The sequence below is a fragment of the Hyla sarda genome, chromosome 1 (assembly GCF_029499605.1).
Source record: "Hyla sarda isolate aHylSar1 chromosome 1, aHylSar1.hap1, whole genome shotgun sequence".
Taxonomy (NCBI): domain Eukaryota; kingdom Metazoa; phylum Chordata; class Amphibia; order Anura; family Hylidae; genus Hyla; species Hyla sarda.
Window position 1 is genome coordinate 514,491,735 of NC_079189.1, and position 19,050 is coordinate 514,510,784.

Sequence of the window (19,050 nt, forward strand, 5' to 3'; positions counted from 1 at the left end):
GCATCACTGTGATCGGTGATGTCCAGGATTAGCCGCAGGTCCCAGCCATTGATGGCCACCAGGACGGCCCCTATATGACATGGGGTCTTGATGAGACCCCACGTTCTATCGCGGGAGCCGGCGCAGGACATAAATATACGTCCTGCGTCGTCAAGGAATTAAAGAGGTTTTCCCCATAACTCCATCCATTCTCTATTGTGGTTACAAGAACAACGCAGTGAATACATTGGAGCAACGGTGCACATGCACAACCTACTGCTCCATTTCTACCTGGAGGTTCCATTCCCTGTTCTCAGGATCGTTGGGCCGCTGGGGATATACCTCCTATGATCAGATAGTTGGGGATAACTTTACAAGATGAGAAATTGTAAAAGTTAACACTCCTATCATGCCATTCAGATAGGTGTACTACTTAGGATTGGACCTGTCTGCTATATTGTCATTGTGGATGTTGTATTTTAGCTAGTGCATATGTGGATAAGGCAATACTTATTATGTGCCTCACAGCTTGGATTTACCTGCTATATATGGATCCAGACACACTTGTTGAGAACAATGATGTTGAGTAACTGTTAGTGTGCAAAGTATAGATCTATTGAGCCTTCATTGTTTAATAACACAGTTTAATGATTTTTGTTTTGTAGAAGCCAGGTAGGAAATAACATAATGTAGAACATAGTAGGAAGGAGAACATCTTATGGATAGCTGGCCATTAAAGCTTTTAGATAAGCAGGAACAGCACTCACAGCATGGATTGTATGCTCATATGTACATGTCCATCACCTCAATAGTTAATGAGGACCTATCTGAACATTTCTTATTCTCTCTGTGAGTGAATGAATGAAAAAATAAATAAGGAACCCAATTCTCCCAGGAGAGAGCAAATATATTCTGAAGATATTGTGCTTTGAATGCAGGGTTTTAACCAATGTATACAATGCAGAGAAAATAAGATATACAGACCTGCCTTAAAACCTTTACATATTTCAAATGAAATCTGAGATGACAGGTGGTATTGTATTAAAACACCTCCATGTAGGAATACGGCCTTCTTCACATGGTGCAATCGGGATGCTGTTTCTGTATTCTTGATTTTATCTCAGGAGCAGTAGGAATCCTTCCAGCATTCTCCTCATTCACTTTGTAATATTCAGCATTCACTCCTACTTTTGCAGAAAAAAAAATACTGTATATACATATTAAGAAATGTGCAAAATCTCATTAAACATGGCACACCGCAGATCTCCAACTCCTTTACAAAAAATGGGTTTATATTCAGACATAAATGTCCCATGTGTTCAGAAGAACATGCAGACCTGTTGTTTATGATAGGGATGGACTTTGCAGATGTTTGGTGTAAAGTGTTTAATCTTTATCAGTTATTCTGTTGTATGGTGTATTAGGCTCTCTACTACTGCTAGAGAAAATTCTCCATCATGCTGGTAAGTTCATGCAGGCTAACTGGTAAGGTGATGGTCTTCCAAGGTATAGAGATCTGACAAGCCATCTCAAGAGAGTCATTTATATGGAACAAGGTGTAGACCTTAAAATGGTGGTCATAACCCTGGATGTATAGACTGAAGACATCTGCCTCCTATACCCTTCCTATAACCCAACCCTGGTACTATCCATAGGTAAAATAAACATGCATTTGATACATTGTGCAGCATATAGCCCTAATATAAATTTTATATACTGGGCATTTTTATTCATATGTATAAAGTGTTAAATGTGTTATATTACATACACATGTTCTGCTATTGAAATAAGTAGATTTTTATGATTACCGTAAAATCTCTTTCTCAGAGGATCCATTGGGAGACACAGAGACCGTGGGTACCACTAGGCAATACAAAAAGAAAGTCTGCCCCTCCTGGCAGGATATAGGTAAAGAAAGAAGGGGTCCCGGCACTCAAGATTTTTGCGAATCTTATCGATTTATTTATGCAGTTAGCATAGCATACTTTACAGACAGTACGCGTTATGGCTCAGCAGCATTTTTCAACTGCCAGTTGAAAAAGGCTGCTGAGCCGTAACGCGTACTGTCTGTAAAGTATGCTATGCTAACTGCCTAAATAAATCGATAAGATTCGCAAAAATCTTGAGTGCCGGGATCCCTTCTTTCTTTACCTATGTCTGCATTTGGTCCACGAGCACCTACATTAAGCAGTGCTGACCTGATTTGGACTTTGCATAAGTCCTCCTTGCAGGATATACCCTGCCTACTGACTCTGAGCTAATCAGTTTAGGCCCAAAGCAGTAGGAGAGGACCGACAGAGAAAGAAAAAACAGCAACTGTCTGAGGGAAACCACAGACAAAAAATATCCGAACCAACCCCCGGACAGACAACCAAACCAAAGACACCAGAACAAATGGGTGGGTGCTGTGTCCCCCAATGGATCCTCCGAGAAAGAGATTTTATGGTAAGCATAAAAAATCAACTTTTCTTGGTTGGCTCCATTGGGGGAAACAGAGACCGTGGGATGTGCCAAAGCAGTCCCCGGGGTGGGAGAGAACCCAAGCAACTCAGGTGGAAGGCTGGCCAAAGCCGCCTGCAACACCTTGCGATCCAAGCCAGCGTAAGCAGATGCAAAAGTGTGCACCTGATTAAATTTGGTAAAAGGTGGCCGCCTTACAGACTTGCAAGGCCGAAGCCCTGTTGTGGAGAGCCCAGGAGGCCCTGACGGAACGTGTGGAATAAGCTGTGACCTGGAAAGGTTAAGTCTTCGCTTTGTGGTAGGCTTCCTAGATGGCAGTACGGATCCACCGTGAAATGGTCGCCTCCGAAGCAGGAAGTACCTTACGACGACCCTCCGGAAGCACAAAGAAAGAGTCACACTGACGGAAAGATAAAATGACCAGAAAGTAGATCGGAACAGCCCGAACCACGTCAAGACAATGAAGCAAGCGTTCCCTGGGAAGGGATGAAGCTGGGCAGAAGGACAAGAGGACGATATCCTCATTCAGGGGAAAGCAGGAGACCACTTTAGGTAAAAAGGTGGAGATCAGCCGGAAAATGACTTTGTCCTGGTGCAGGACCAGGTAGGGGGAATGGCAGGATAGAGCCACCAACTCTGAAACCCTCCAGATGAAAGTGACCGCAAAGAGGAAGGCCACCTTCCAGGAAAGGACGTGAAAAGAAACGTCCCAGAGAGGTTCAAAGGGAGCACCTTGTAATGCACTGAGAACCATATTCAGATCCCACGGAGGAGTGGGGGATTTGTACGGCAGAGCCGCATGAGCTATGCCCTGCAGAAAGGTGTGGATGTGAGGATTGGATGCCGGGGGCGTTGAAAGAGAGTTGAGAGAGCCGACACCTGACCCTTAAGAGAACTGTGGGCCAAGCGTTGCTCCAGTCCAGACTGTAAAAAGGAAAGAAGGCACAGAAGGGAGAAGACGACTGGTGAGAGAGATTGAGACTCACACTATCGAAAGTAAGACTGCCAATAAGGTGATAAATCTTCACAGAGTAAGGCTTACGACCCTTGATCATTGTGCGGATCACCTGCGATGAAGCAAGGAACTTTTTGGTTGTGGCATGACGCGAAGAAGTCCATGTCCGGAATCCCCCAGAGGTTGCAGATTTCCGCAAACACCTCCGGATGAAGAGACCACTCATCGGGGTCAGCAGAGGAGCGGCTGAGGAAGTCCGTCTCCCAATTGTCCATCCCCGTGATGTGAATCGCAGAGATGGAGGGAACTTGGAGTTCTGCCCAGAGCAGGATCCTGGAGACCTCTGTCATCATGGCGGAGCTGCGAGTGCCGCCCTGACGATTGACATGGCACAGACATGGCATTGTCCGACTGGACACGAACAGGACGGTCCTGGAGAAACTGCTCCCAATGGAGGAGCTAAAGGTAAATTGCCCGGAGTTCCAGGATGTTGATTGAGAGAACCAACGTCCCTGGACCGTCCGATACCAGAAGACTAAATGGATGGATGGAGGGAAAGCGGAGAGTTGTCCCACCGGGACAGAAGGGCCAGTTGAAGAGGGCGCAATGAAACTGGGCGAAGGGGATGGCTTCCATGGCCGCCACCATCCGACCCAGGACTTCCATGCAGAAACTAATGGAAACTGGAACAGGACGATGGAGAAAACAAACGCCTGCTGACTGAGAGCGGTGCTTGTCCGGCAGGAGCCGAACCCAGGTGGCCATCGTGTCGAACTGGATTCCCAAGAAGATCAGGGACTGGGTGGGAGCCAGGTTGGACTTTTCCTTGTTGATAACCCAGCCGAAATGGGACAAGGTCTGTAGTGTGAGAAGGAGACTCTCCTGATTCTGGTCCCTGGTTGGAGCCTTGATCAGGAGATCTTCCAGGTAAGGTATCACGGACACACCCCAGGGCTCGAAGGATGGCAATCACTTGGTGAAGACCCTTGGGGCCAAAGGGAAGGGTCACAAACTGAAAATGGCCCTCCAGGATGGCGAAGCGGAAATACCGTTGATGAGCCGGAAAAATTGGGATGTGAAGATTTGCGTCCCGGATTTCCAATGATGAAAGAAACTCTCCTTGATCCATGGATACCATCACAGAATGGAGATACTCCATACGGAAATGTCACAGGAGTAGGTGGCAATTGAGAAGCTTTAGATCCAGGATAGGGCGGACAGAGCACCTTTTCTTCGGGACGATGAAAAGATTAGAGTAGAATCCCGAAAAACGCTCCTCAGGAGGAACCAGGATGATCACTTCCTGAGTGAGAAGGGTCTGAAGTGCGACCCAAAAGGCCGCCACCAAGGAAGGAGAACGAGGAGGGTGGGATTGAAAAAAGCAGTCCCCCGGGAAAAGAAGCAAACTCGATCTGATAGCTGTCGGAAACGACATCTCAGACCCAAGAGTGTCCTGCACCTGAGCTACCCAAACGTCCCAGAACAGGGACAAATTACCTCCCACCCGAAAAGAATTCCCAGGTGGGGGCATCCCTTCAGGCGGAGGGAGGCTTAGGGGTGCTTGACTTAGCTGCAAAGCAGCCGGAACGGTTATCCGACTTCCAGGAAAGGCGCGCCTTGAAGGAAGGAGCCTTAGTATCCTGTGAGGACGCCAACCTGGCTGCCCAACCCGAGGTAAAGGACCGAAAGGAAGTTGACTTCCGTCCGGAATCGGTACGGCGGGACCTGTTCTGCGGCAGTAGGGAGCTCTTACCCCCATTAGACTCTGAGATAATCTCGTCCAGGAATTTTCCGAAGAGCCGGGTCGCAGAGAAAGAAAGTTCTGTGAGAGACTTCTTAGAAGTGGCATCGGCGTCCAAAGTCTTCAGCCATATGGAGCGATCAAGGTTACCTGTAGCAAAAGCCGTACAATGGGCGGACTCCAAGGAAGCACAGGTAGTCTCCATCATTGGAGAGTTGAAATGCAAGATCCGCCCAATCTTCCAAAGGTGCACCAGACAAAATGCGCTGGTGGAGTTGGGAAGCCCAAACAGATAGGGCTTTGGACACCTGAGCAGAAGCGAAGGCAGGAAGCAAAGATGAACCCGCTGCTTCAAAGGTAAACTTGGCCAGATTCTCAATCCTCTTGTCCGCCGGATCCTTAAAGGAGGCTGCATCCGCCAATGGTAGGGTAGTCGATTTTGATAGACGGGAAACCGGAGGATCCACAGCAGGCGGTGTTATCTATTTCGCAATCAAGTTCGAGCAAAATGAAAACTGCGCCTGAATCTTCTTAGTCCCTTGAAAGCGTTTGTCTGGATGCTTCCCTGTCGCTTCTAGTAAGGTGTCAAATTCAGCTTGTGAACTGAATACCTTTGGAGATCGACGGAAGCGGCGGAAGGAAACTTCTGGAGCTGGGTCCGAAGTTCAGGGGTCCTCTAGGCAAAAAGTCTTCCTGATGGCTGACACCAAGTTGTCCATCATGTCAGACACACTGGTATGGTCCTTTGGATCAGAGGCAGAACCCGACGCCTCTTACACCAACTCCCCAGGAGAATGGCAGCGGGTGGAAGCAGCCTTAGGTGAAGGCGAGGCGGACCTGGTACGTAGAGCTGGAGACCTCGGACGGTGACCAGGGGGAAAGTGCCTGTCCCAAGCTCGGGACTCCGGTGAAGAGCCAGAGGACAACACCTTAGGCTTGTGACATTGCCTGAAAGGATGATCAGGGGAGAGGGAGAGAGCCTCCCTGGAGAACGGGCACAAGGAAGATCATTCCAAGGTAGTAATTACAGAGAGGGAACCCTCGCCAGGTCAACTGAGAAAGGGAGGAGACCCATTTCGGGGGAGAAACAGTACACGCATGTTCCGGTGGAACATCCTGGGTGGAAGAATCGGGAGGGCTGGGGGTAGCGCCCGAATGGTAGCGGTGGCCAGCGCACCGCCCACTGTACCAGCAGGGAAATGCGGAGCTGCAGGACTGCCGGCAGAAATTAGCTGGCTCCGGTAACTGACAGTGCACCCCGGACCTTCAGGATGGCCGAGCAGGGGAACCTGGTTTCTGTTTAGAGACAAGATTTCAGAAGCGTGGGCCCAAAATACTGAGACTCCAGAGGTTGAGAGCCCAGAAGGAAAGGTGATCTTTAGGGAGGGGGTCGGTAGGGGGGTAAAAATACTCGCCCTGTCGTGGAAAAAAAACTTACCTAGCGAAGTATTCAGCCAGCCATTGAACGCCTGCATCATATTGGGCTGAGACAGCGGGACGAGCAGGGACCCAAGGCACAACCCCAGGTGCTGGCCGGTGGCGAGAAGGGGTAAACAGTGCATACTCTGTTCTTGTGCCCCTTCATCGCATATGGGGGAACAGGTAGCGCCATGCTTCTGAACCTCCACCTAAAAAAAAGGAAATAAAAGGGAGAAAAAACCTAAATACATGTCCCTGAACTAAAAAATAAAAAAGTTAAAGACCAGGTCTGGAGAACTCCAGACCTGTGTCTGCCTCCTACTGACACTAAGCTAAAACAAATTAGCTCAGAGTCAGTAGGCGGGGTATATCCTGCCAGGAGGGGCTGACTTTCTGTAGTATTGCCTAGTGTCAGCCTCCTAGTAGCAGAAAGATATATATACCCACAGTCTCTCTGTCCCCCAATGGAGCCGACCAAGAAATTAGTTTTCATTCAGTAAAAGCATTCAATAATGGTTAATATAAATTTGTCATCTAATATAACATGTAAGATTACTCAGCCATTTGCTAACAGGTCAAAAAAAACATAGCTTATATTGTGATTATATATAGCTGAGATGACCACTTCATTGTAGAATTTGCAATGTCATTTGCACAAACTTTTTATATAATGTAGATAACATTATATGTATATTTGTAAAATACATTGGTTACAAAATGTATATATTTTTGGGTGATAAAATGTTGTCTTTTCCCTGCAGCTATTGCCTGTGTGTAAAGACAAGATACAGGAAGTGAGGGCAGGACATCATGATGTGTGAGCCACGAGTATGTCACAGAATCTCACTGCACAGAGCCCTGCTTGTCCTCAGTTCACAGAGCCCTGCTTGTCCTCACTGCACAGATCCCTGCTTGTCCTCAGTGCACAGATCACTGTTTGTCCTCACTGCACAGAGGCCTGCTTGTCCTCACTGCACAGAGGCCTGCTTGTCCACAGTGTATAGAGCCCTGCTTGTCCACAGTGCACAGAGCCCTGCTTGTCCTCAGTGTACAGACCCCTGCTTGTCCTCAGTGTACAGACCCCTGCTTATCCTCAGTGCACAGTCTTGCTTGTCCTCAGTGTACAGAGCCCTGCTTATCCTCAGTGCACAGTCTTGCTTGTCCTCACTGCACAGAGGCCTGCTTGTCCTCAGTACACAGAGCCCTGCTTGTCCTCAGTGCACAGAGCCCTGCTTGTCCTCAGTTCACAGAGCCCTGCTTGTCCTCACTGCACAGATCCCTGCTTGTCCTCAGTGTACAGAGCCATGCTTGTCCTCAGTGTACAGAACCCTGCTTGTCCTCAGTGCACAGATCACTGTTTTTCCTCACTGCACAGAGGCCTGCTTGTCCTCAGTGTATAGAGCCCTGCTTGTCCTCAGTGCACAGAGCCCTGCTTGTCCTCAGTGCACAGAGCCCTGCTTGTCCTCAATGCACAGAGCCCTGCTTGTCCTCAGTGAACAGAGCCCTGCTTGTCCTCAGTGCACAGAGCCCTGCTTGTCCTCAGTGTACCGACCCCTGCTTGTCCTCAGTGTACAGACCCCTGCTTATCCTCAGTGCACAGTCTTGCTTGTCCTCAGTGTACAGAGCCCTGCTTATCCTCAGTGCACAGTCTTACTTGTCCTCAGTGCATAGAGCTCTGCTTGTCCTCAGTGTACAGAGCCCTACTTGTCCTCAGTGCACAGATCACTGTTTGTCCTCACTGCACAGAGGCCTGCTTGTCCTCAGTACACAGAGCCCTGCTTGTCCTCAGTGCACAGAGCCCTGCTTGTCCTCAGTGTACAGAGCCCTGCTTGTCCTCAGTGTACAGACCCCTGCTTGTCCTCAGTGCACAGAGCCCTGCTTGTCCTCAGTGAACAGAGCCCTGCTTGTCCTCAGTGTACAGACCCCTGCTTGTCCTCAGTGTACAGAGCCCTGCTTATCCTCAGTGCACAGTCTTGCTTGTCCTCAGTGCATAGAGCTCTGCTTGTCCTCAGTGTACAGAGCCCTACAGAGTGCTTTTGCACTAAATCAACTTCAAGCCTATTAGCAGCTAGCGTCTAAACCTTGTGTTGCCGGACCCTCTTTCTTTATTACTATTATCGTTTCGTTTGCATTGGTTCTGTCCTGGCACCACTGTCACGCAGGACATTTAGAATGTACATGGACTACCACTATAGTCTGCTATTTGTGGGACCTCTATAGTAGACATTTTGCATTTTTTTATATACCGTTAGGTGCCACTGCCACTATCTTTTTCTACTTTACATAATTTACAAATCTATTTAACTTTCTGGCACCAGTTGATATACATTGGTTAAAGGGGTACTAACCTTTTATTTTATTATTATTATATTTTTTTTGTATATTACAAATATACGTATAATGAATTATCTACATTATACGTCAAGTTTTTGCAAATGACAGGTACACTTCAAAGACTAAGATGTATTTGATATACCAAGCCATAATGCTTCTACTTCAGATGGTCATTGGAATGATCACAGGCACCTACAAGGTTTTGGGATATTACTTGAGCTTGAACAGGATCTAAATCATGCGTTCTGTATATTGTGGGAAATGTGGGCAACTGTCACTATTTACTCATGCCATGGATGTGTTCTGTAGACCCCATTGGCAAATACATTAAGGACAACTAATCTACTTGTCGATGAGCTGGGAGAGTTCAACAAAAGCAATCATTGACTCAACCATAAAGGTTTTTAACCACACCAGCCATGTGTGCTTCATCCTTTGTTATAGTGGACTGCCCCGGCTTGTACAACCAACTCTGTATATGGATTTCTTGTCACTGTGTGCCATGGTATGGCATGTATAAGTATCCAGAGCAATCTCCTATCACAATTGTATCTGACTTTAAGTGCATGTGACACCCTCTCTTCTGAATAGGATCAAGTCTTATTCCTACTGTCAAGACTGTTTGAAGCCACAGATTCATCTAGTCCTTTGTGGCTGCCATTTTTATCAGGCATTCATAACAGCTTTTGCTGATCTGCCATTTTTACATATCACTGTTTCACTTGTATGATTTCTAGTGAGACAAGCTCAGACCTCGCTTCCTTTTACTCTGTAACAGAGAAAAAAGGAGCTGTCTCCAGTGTCTGCTCTGCGCAGAGGGTTGATTCATGTGTAAATGATCAGTTGCCCTTTATTTGCTTGGCCTGTTGAGAGTACACATTGAGATAAAAAGCTTGGTGGGTCAGGGCTTAGTGTGTGCATGTTTCTCCAGTGGCCACAATGACAGTGGTAGAATTGTTGTGAAAGATTATCAGCCAGGCTATGATGTCTCTTCATTCTAATGCATGGTGAGAAACAAAACATAAGAAATTGCCCAAAATATGCTGTGTGTGTTCTATTGACAGGCAGGGATCTGCTTATATTGAAATATGTAGAAGAGTAAATGTAATGCAGAAAATTACAGACAAACTATAGTATGTAGTATACACTGTGTCAGAGGTGTCACCTTATGTTATCATCCCAAGAACACAAACTGAAGTTCTATTTGTTACCGATAAACCTAGTTGTGTATATATATATATATATATATATATATATATATATATATATATTGTGTGTATATATATATATATATATATATATATGTATATCTTTATATTTATTTACACACACACATATAATATATACAGTTCATGGCCGTAAATGTTGGCACCCCTGAAATTTTTCAAGAAAATGAAGTATTTCATACAGAAAAGGCTTGCAGTAACACATGTTTTGCTATACACATGTTTATTCCCTTTGTGTGTATTGGAACGAAACCAAAAAATGGAGGGGAAAAAAGCAAATTGGACATAATGTCACACCAAACTCCAAAAATGGAGTTTGGAGTGTGTGGTTCCAATACACACACAGGGAATAAACATGTGAATAGCAAAACATGTGTTACTGCAATCCTTTTCTGTGAGAAATACTTCATTTTCTTGAAAAATGTCAGGGGTGCCAACATTTACGGCCATGACTGTATACATATATATATATATTAGGTAGGAGGAGCCGTATTAGTCCAGTAACGCGGATGCAAAATCATAGAATGTTGCAGAATCTTGTAATACCTTTCTTTATTGGACTAACAGTATTTTGTAAAGATAAGCTTTTGGGAGTCCAGAGGACTCCCGAAAGCTTGTCTTTACAAAATACTGTTAGTCCAATAAAAAGGTATTAAAAGCTATTACAAGATTCTGCAACATTTTATGATTTTTACATATATATATATATATATATATATATATATATATATACATATATATATATATATATATATATAAAAAGAAAAATTGAGGGAACCGGCACTGTACAATGGGACTTAAAGTCCAGATCGGGTGCTCAGCCTTCGCAGGTTCAAACTCCAAACCCTTCTTAAACAACTCCAAAAAAGGAAAGCGGCACTCCAATGGCAGAAAAAAGGTGTATTTATTCACCCATCAAGTCAAATGCGACGTTTCAGCCTCACAATGAAGCCTTTCTCAAGCAGTGTATTAGTGTTACATCACTTCCTTAAATATCATTAATCATAGTGACATCATCACCTCATTTACATTAATTAAATGTTAAACATCCATATAAAAAATAGAAAAGTACATTTATGCTATCATGTGCATCATAAAACCATATTTGACATCTATGCAAATCATAGCCAAGTGTTGATCTATACAAAACAGTGTTTAAATACAAAAGCACATTATGTAAACATAACATCACGTCAGCCGAGAGGGTGGTCCCTCACCTTCATAGCCATGTGTTCACCTCCTGATTCGCTGCTTCATCATCGGGTCCTCTGTTTGTAAACAACTCTACTGCGCAAAACCGGAAGGGCATCGCGTCACTCACGCGCGTTTCCCCTTCACTGACTTCACATGTTTACTGCGCAGGACCGGAAATGTATAACTTGACATGCATCCTTATTACTTTCTAAGTGTTTCTCTCATCCGGTTTACTGTGTTGCCCCGGCGCATGCGCACACACCGGAGACCACAGAATCAGACATCTTGAAGTCGGGCTATATAGAGAAAACAAAGGGCCAATGCCGTATCTTCAATATTCATTCAGTGGCCATTTTACTAAGGGGCACACTGCCCTCACATTCATTCCACCATATGTAAAAGATTGGCATCGGCACTAAGTCATATCAATACCACTAGGGATAGAATTGGACACACTGAAAATGTACCCCATCAGCCCGATATTCACTGGTGTGTGGCACCTAATCTCAATGGGAAATCCGTGTGGGGTATGAAAAGTATCGGGGCACTCAGATTAGGGAATAATGGAGATGATATAGAACATATAGGAATCATTGAGAGGACAAAAGTAGTTCCATGGTTACCCTAAGTTAATCACCTTGATCAATAGATTATATCAGTTGTATTATTCATCAACAAATGTATATATCCACAGTACCCTATATGTCCCAAGTGTATGCTGAAACAGTCACACACTTATAGGACGGGTATGATCGTCAATACACGATTTATAATCGTATACAGCCCGACCCTGTGTATATCATGTACTTAATAATCGGTCATTTGGGACATCCCGTCCACATATGTGATCATCTAATTGCATACCATCGGGTGTTCAAGGGCTATATCCAAGCTTCCACACTCCATATCAGGTGCATATATGAACCTATGTCCTATCTCTTGTCCAACTCAATAGATTCCCCCACTGTCCATGCCATCACCTCTCCCCTCCGAGGTCCCACAGAAAGCTCCTCCCCTTCCACAACTGTTATCCCAGATCAGTGCCATCACACCAAAGAACATCGGTGAAATGTGGGGCCATCCCCCGTGAACCAAAAACATCCACATTTATTGTCTACAGTACCATATGTCATGCAAGAGATTGAAATTCCGGACAGTAAAGAATTCTCAATTTCAGATGACACGATGAATGAAGTCGCGATCAGTGGTGACGTGATGTATCCTCAAGTGAACTTTGTGCACTAAAAATGAAGAAAATAGAAAAAAATATAATTAAAATCAAGAAATGATAAAATCCAAACGTATACTGTTCAAGTCAAGTCATATGTTCTATATCATCTCCATTATTCCCTAATCTGAGTGCCCCGATACTTTTCATACCCCACACGGATTTCCCATTGAGATTAGGTGCCACACACCAGTGAATATCGGGCTGATGGGGTACATTTTCAGTGTGTCCAATTCTATCCCTAGTGGTATTGATATGACTTAGTGCCGATGCCAATCTTTTACATATGGTGGAATGAATGTGAGGGCAGTGTGCCCCTTAGTAAAATGGCCACTGAATGAATATTGAAGATACGGCATTGGCCCTTTGTTTTCTCTATATAGCCCGACTTCAAGATGTCTGATTCTGTGGTCTCCGGTGTGTGCGCATGCGCCGGGGCAACACAGTAAACCGGATGAGAGAAACACTTAGAAAGTAATAAGGATGCATGTCAAGTTATACATTTCCGGTCCTGCGCAGTAAACATGTGAAGTCAGTGAAGGGGAAACGCGCGTGAGTGACGCGATGCCCTTCCGGTTTTGCGCAGTAGAGTTGTTTACAAACAGAGGACCCGATGATGAAGCAGCGAATCAGGAGGTGAACACATGGCTATGAAGGTGAGGGACCACCCTCTCGGCTGACGTGATGTTATGTTTACATAATGTGCTTTTGTATTTAAACACTGTTTTGTATAGATCAACACTTGGCTATGATTTGCATAGATGTCAAATATGGTTTTATGATGCACATGATAGCATAAATGTACTTTTCTATTTTTTATATGGATGTTTAACATTTAATTAATGTAAATGAGGTGATGATGTCACTATGATTAATGATATTTAAGGAAGTGATGTAACACTAATACACTGCTTGAGAAAGGCTTCATTGTGAGGCTGAAACGTCGCATTTGACTTGATGGGTGAATAAATACACCTTTTTTCTGCCATTGGAGTGCCGCTTTCCTTTTTTGGAGTTATATATATATATATATATATATATACACACACACACTTACACAATGGGGGAGATTTATCGAAATCTGTCCAGAGGAAAAGTTGCCTAGTTGCTCATAGAAGGCCTTTTCAAAAATGTAAGAAGTGATCTGATTGGTTGCTATAGGCAAATCAGCAACTTTTCCTCTGGACAGATTTTTATAAATCTCCCCCAGTGTTCCCATTTTATGGATATATGTAAAAGGGGATTAAAGGGTTATCTAGTTCTTAAAAATTGATGGCCAATCTATAGAATTGGCAAATCAATATTTGAATCTCTGCGCCCCCACCATTTTTTCAGTTGGTCACTGTCTGAGCATTGGGAACCTGTTATTGTTTACACTTCTTTGTACTATTCAACATTGTTAATGTTTAATAGTACATAGAATTATTGCTTCACCTTATTTAAGTTAATGGGGAAAAAGCAGAAATTCCATGCCTAGCCACTATGAATGTGATTGTATTGAGCAGTAATAAGCAGAGTCAATGCTGTCAAGCTGCCCAACTGTAGGAATGTCAGTAGTTGGATCACACCACTCTAATATTTTAAGACAAGCCATCAATTATAAATAGCCAAATCTATTTTTGTATTTCTTATTCTTCAAGGCCTTACATCCCAGCTCAGAATTTGCTACAAACAATAGTGCCTTTTCAGGATTAGTTGTCCTGTGTACATAAAAAAAAAGTGCCATTTGTGGCCATTACCTAGTATATGGCATTATCATCAGTTTACCTTTTACCTGTAGGCTGCATCTGAATTTTCAGCTGTCTGTAAATCAGTTGTAGTGGGTGAACAATGGCTACTAGGATTTCTCCCATGCACTAAATACACACAGGAGAGAGGGGGTCCTGCTACTTCTAGCACACCCTCAGAAGCAACAGCCGCAGCATGAAGGGCATTATAGAGCAGTACTGAGTAATGTAAGCTGTGAATCCCACACTGGGATGAAATATAACACTTTCTAAAGGCTTTGCAGCAATTCTCTTACTCTTTAAGGTACGTTCAGACAAGCGGATCCACAGCGTATTTTACGTTGCACATCCGCCACCGGAGGACCCCTACAGGGAGCCTTTAGAAATGCCTGCTCGGAGCGGAATATGCTGCTACGAGCAGACACACTGCTGCGTTGTGCAAGTCACATCATGGACACTCCCCCTGCTCCCTTAGCTAGGCCTAGAGAAGCCGCGATGTGCGAGTATACTGCGCATGCGTGCAGCGACTCGCATATTGCAGTGTGTCTGCTTGTAGCGGCGGATTGCCGCTCCAAGCAGGCATATCTAAAGGCACCCTGTAGCAGTCCTTCGGTGACAGATCCACAGCGTACAATACACTGTGGATGCGCTTGTCTGAACGTACCCTAAAATACTTCCACACACTTCCAGACCCTAGAACTCAACCCTGGGTTGAGTTTTTAGCTGTCTGGTTAAGTCTTAAGACTCCCATAAAGTCAGTCTAACCCACCGCCGGTGGATGTCGGTGAAGAGAAGGGTTGGACGTGTTTTCACCGCCCACCTCATTTGTTCTTAGAGGAAAAAGCTGGCACCAGAGCGGTCTGACTGCGGCTTACCTCTCCCTATAAGGGAAACATGAACGTTCATGTGTATGTGGGGGTCAGGAGAGATAAGGGTATGCTCACACTGCAGAATGTCCATGCGGAATTCCACATGAATATTCCGCACAGACATTCCGAGTATTGTTGATTTTAACGGGATTCTGTTGCTTTGTTCACGCGGCAGGATTTCCGCGGCTGCAACATCTGCCATGGAAATCCTGATTCCGCTACAACATTGCACCTGTTCTATGAAACAATGCATTTCCAAGCCATCTTAGCACCGGCATGTTCTGCTAGTGCTCCTCTGTCTGGGAAATGTCCAAACAGAAATTTTCAGTTGGGTCATTCCACCATGTGAACAGAGCCTTAGTCAATCAGACATCTCACCGGCAGTTATTAAAAATGTATGGCCACCTTTCTTCTCGTTCCTTAATGCTTTGTGTAGACTTTACTATCATCTCCCTAGATGACTGTTGATTAGTTCCGTTTAATAACCAAACACTGAAGATTCTGCTTTGACAGCCATGTGACTATGAGAAAAGGGAAACCTATGGTGCTCCATACTTTATGAGCATCCACTAATTCTAAAATTACCCATAAAGATTGTATTTACAAGCCTACACTGACAGCTCCACTTCCACAAGAAATGTGGAGATAATTCAAATTTTTTATTCGGTAGTTTCTGGCTTTTGTTTGATATTCAGTAGCCTGTGGCTATGCTGCATCTTCCTTTTGTATGTAATGGAGCAGAATAACATCCCTTGTATACAAGATGAAAAATCCCTAATGTCTGTGAATAAAAAGACTCCTAAAAAGTTATTGATGTAGTATGTTCGTAATGACAGAATTTAAATATTTAAAGCACAAGTGAAAATTCATAGTAAAGTGGTGATTTGTTCGTTCCCTTTTGTTAGACTTGTAAAATGGTTGACTGAATTTGATTGGAGATGTGATGCGGAGTGAAAGCTCTATTTTGAAGTATATCTTATAGTCATGAAACTTACAAGATGTCACTAGCCAGAAGTTAGTGTGTAACCTACCCTCATTGATCAATGTTCCACCCATGAACGAAAGACAACGGCTATACGTTCTGCAGTGTCAAAAGGGTATGGTCACACGCAGGAGGTCTATGGCAAAAATGTAATGAGAATCCATTTCATACATCTGTATTGGGTGGGATGTTTCTGCAGCATGTGCATGGGTTTTTGCTTGTCCCATTTCGATGTATGAAACTACTGGAGTCATTTTTGCAATAAATCTGCCGCATGTGAACAGCTCTCTGGGAATATAGCTGTAGAAGTGTCAAAAACTGCTTATCTTAGTGAATGTAGACTGAACCTATTCATATGTAGAACAAAGATAAAGAAAGATGTTGGCGACTCACCAAATCTTCTTTCCTTTCTCTTTATTGCAAAAACATACTCACAAAATACAAAATTGTTTCGGGGGTGGACTAGTCCAGGCGGGTACAGGTGGCTGACAGCAGGCGTTGTTTCGCACTAGTTCAGTGCTTTGTCTGCAAGCACTGAACTAGTGCGAAACAACGTCCGCTGTCGCCAACCTGTACCCCCCCCCCCCCGGACTAGTCCACCCCCGAAACAATTTTGTATTTTGTGAGTATGTTTTTGCAATAAAGAAAAAGGAAAGAAGATTTGGTGAGTCACCGACGTCTTTCTTTATCTATGTTCTACATTGATTCCATTTGCTTTATTACGTCTGAGCACCGCCTAGAAGCAAGAGACAGTACCATATACATATAACACTCAGTATAGTTTATCCCGAGGGAGCAGAAGTAAGCAGTGCCGAACTTCTTTGTTCATGTATTACATGAACCTATTCATACACAAGGGATTTGTCCATAGTTTTATATGGTCCTCATTTAAAAGGTTTAGTGTTTCCTTCATAATCATATTATTTTAGAGACATTTTTTCACATTATGTATTTATGTATTAGTTCTGCTAGAAAAAAAATATACACTCAAACTTTAGCTAACTTGTAGACTTATAGTAACTCCACATGTACCAGTGCAGGGCACGGGTATTTTATTTTATTTTTTTAATTTGTTTTATTCATTATCAGATTTTTACATGCAATAGCATCCATTTCAAAATACAACATTGCACCCTGGTTTCATGATCTAATCCATAAGTATAAGTAACTACCCAATTGACTGTCTGTAAAATAAAAACATAAACCAAGACAGTCTTTGCCATTCCCTCCGGCCTTGGTATTCTCCAGTATACGTGTAAGAAGCATATGTAGACAAATGCCAAAGTGCTTGACATATTACCAAAACTGATGAAAGCCCTATCAATAAAATGTGGGTACCTTCACACTACGGAAATTCTGCAAGACATTTTCTTGCTGAATTTCCACAGTGGATCTGCACAATTAAAATCCGCTGTTGACAAACAGCACTGCTCATCGGCATCCCATGGAAATCAATCAATATTTCTGCCTTGTGTACTCTTCATAGTGAGGACTCTTCAGAGTGTGAACGGGGCCTTAGTTTATAGTGCTCGGTTATTTCCATGATTTTGAGCCTCAAAAACTTTTTTATTACAGTGAATTGTCATTTTTTTTAAATGCATAAAATTCATTTAGACGTCCATCTTTTCAGCTCACCATCAGTTCCGGCACTAATAACAGCTTTGCATTTGTGCTCATAGCTCCTTCTTTGACACTTACCAGCATCCATACATTATACAACTACAAGCATACAGTCTGAATCCCAAAATGTCACTTAAAAAATTATATAACTATGTCGATTCCTATGAAATCCTATTCTAAAAACAGTACCGTTTCTATATCCCTATAAGCCTTTGTTGTAAGCTGGGTTGGAAGCCTGACATTACTGAAGCCTGGCAGTCACACATAACTTGCAGATCGTAGTCTCCTGGCGCGTTGCTTCCTGTATGTATCAGCTCAGCACAGTGCCACTTCCTTCTGCTGCTTTCCGTGGCTTGATCTGTGTGCATATGGCCTTGCCAAGTGTGTTCTTTTCCCTTGGAGCTTCACATACAGAGCCATCCTGAAGTGGAATGGGAATAAATCAGGGGATTTCTTTATTTTTATTTCAACAAACAAGGCTTGAAAGCATTTGTCACTTGTCACGTTCATTAGATGAACATCCTCCAAGCCTTGTGCAATGATTCCTCACGTATCATAATAGTCCTTAGCTGTGTAAATACAGTTTAGCCGCTTGGTGATGTTTCATTGTTCTATACGGGCCGGGTTGTATTGTTTGCAGTCAGCGTCACAAGAATATTCCTCAGTGACTGCAGCCCTAACAGATCCTTCCTATTGTTTTTGAATGTGTAAATAAAGTTTGTAAAATCTTGGCTTCATGCGATGTTGGAGAGCAATTTGACTGCAAGCAATATGGCACTGAGTGGGCAGGACCGTATGATTATAATCTGCTGAAATATTTCTACAAGAGACAAGATTCTTTCTGTAGAATTTTGCTGCTTTTCATTTCTAATCCTAAGTGATTAGTCGTCACGGTTCAAAGACAAGTTCCCTATTAATAATGCAGCCCAATGTAATGTAAACATAGGGGAGGTAAAGGGGGATTTCAGTTTCGGCAAATACATGTTGGTCTTTGTATGCTGAAAAGTTATACAGTTTTCCAATATATGTTCTTTGTTTAAAAAAACAAACAAAAAAAACACAACTCCCAGCATGCCCGTACAGCCAGCACTTGCAAAACTACAATTTCCAGCATGCCCGAACTGTCCGGGCATACTGGGAATAGTAGTTTTGCAACATCTGGGGGGCCACAGTTTGTAGTGGAAAAAAATCTGTCCTGGTCATGTGACGTGTCTTGTTATGGGTGGAGAATCTTTTTGCCCACCACATGACCAGGATTAGTTTTTATCCATCATATGTAAATAATGAAGGTTCTTATTGAATAATAGCAAGGAGAG

General features: G+C 43.6%; 2 protein-coding genes and 1 long non-coding RNA gene across 10 annotated transcripts in view; 1 reads left to right on the forward strand and 2 right to left on the reverse strand.

Moving 5' to 3' along the window:
• The window catches only part of FAM172A (family with sequence similarity 172 member A), a 525,562-nt gene that overhangs the window by 483,789 nt on the left and 22,723 nt on the right, over positions 1–19,050 (forward strand). The gene's annotated exons all lie outside the window — the stretch shown is intronic.
• LOC130290507 (translation initiation factor IF-2-like) overlaps positions 1–19,050 on the reverse strand; it is a 163,764-nt gene that overhangs the window by 112,935 nt on the left and 31,779 nt on the right. The gene's annotated exons all lie outside the window — the stretch shown is intronic.
• Positions 17,193–19,050, reverse strand: part of LOC130290511 (uncharacterized) — a 56,573-nt gene continuing 54,715 nt past the window's right edge. For both annotated transcript variants that reach the window (XR_008847618.1, XR_008847619.1), the window contains exon 4: positions 17,193–18,155. This is a non-coding gene — a long non-coding RNA (uncharacterized LOC130290511). The remainder of the gene's footprint in view (positions 18,156–19,050) is intronic.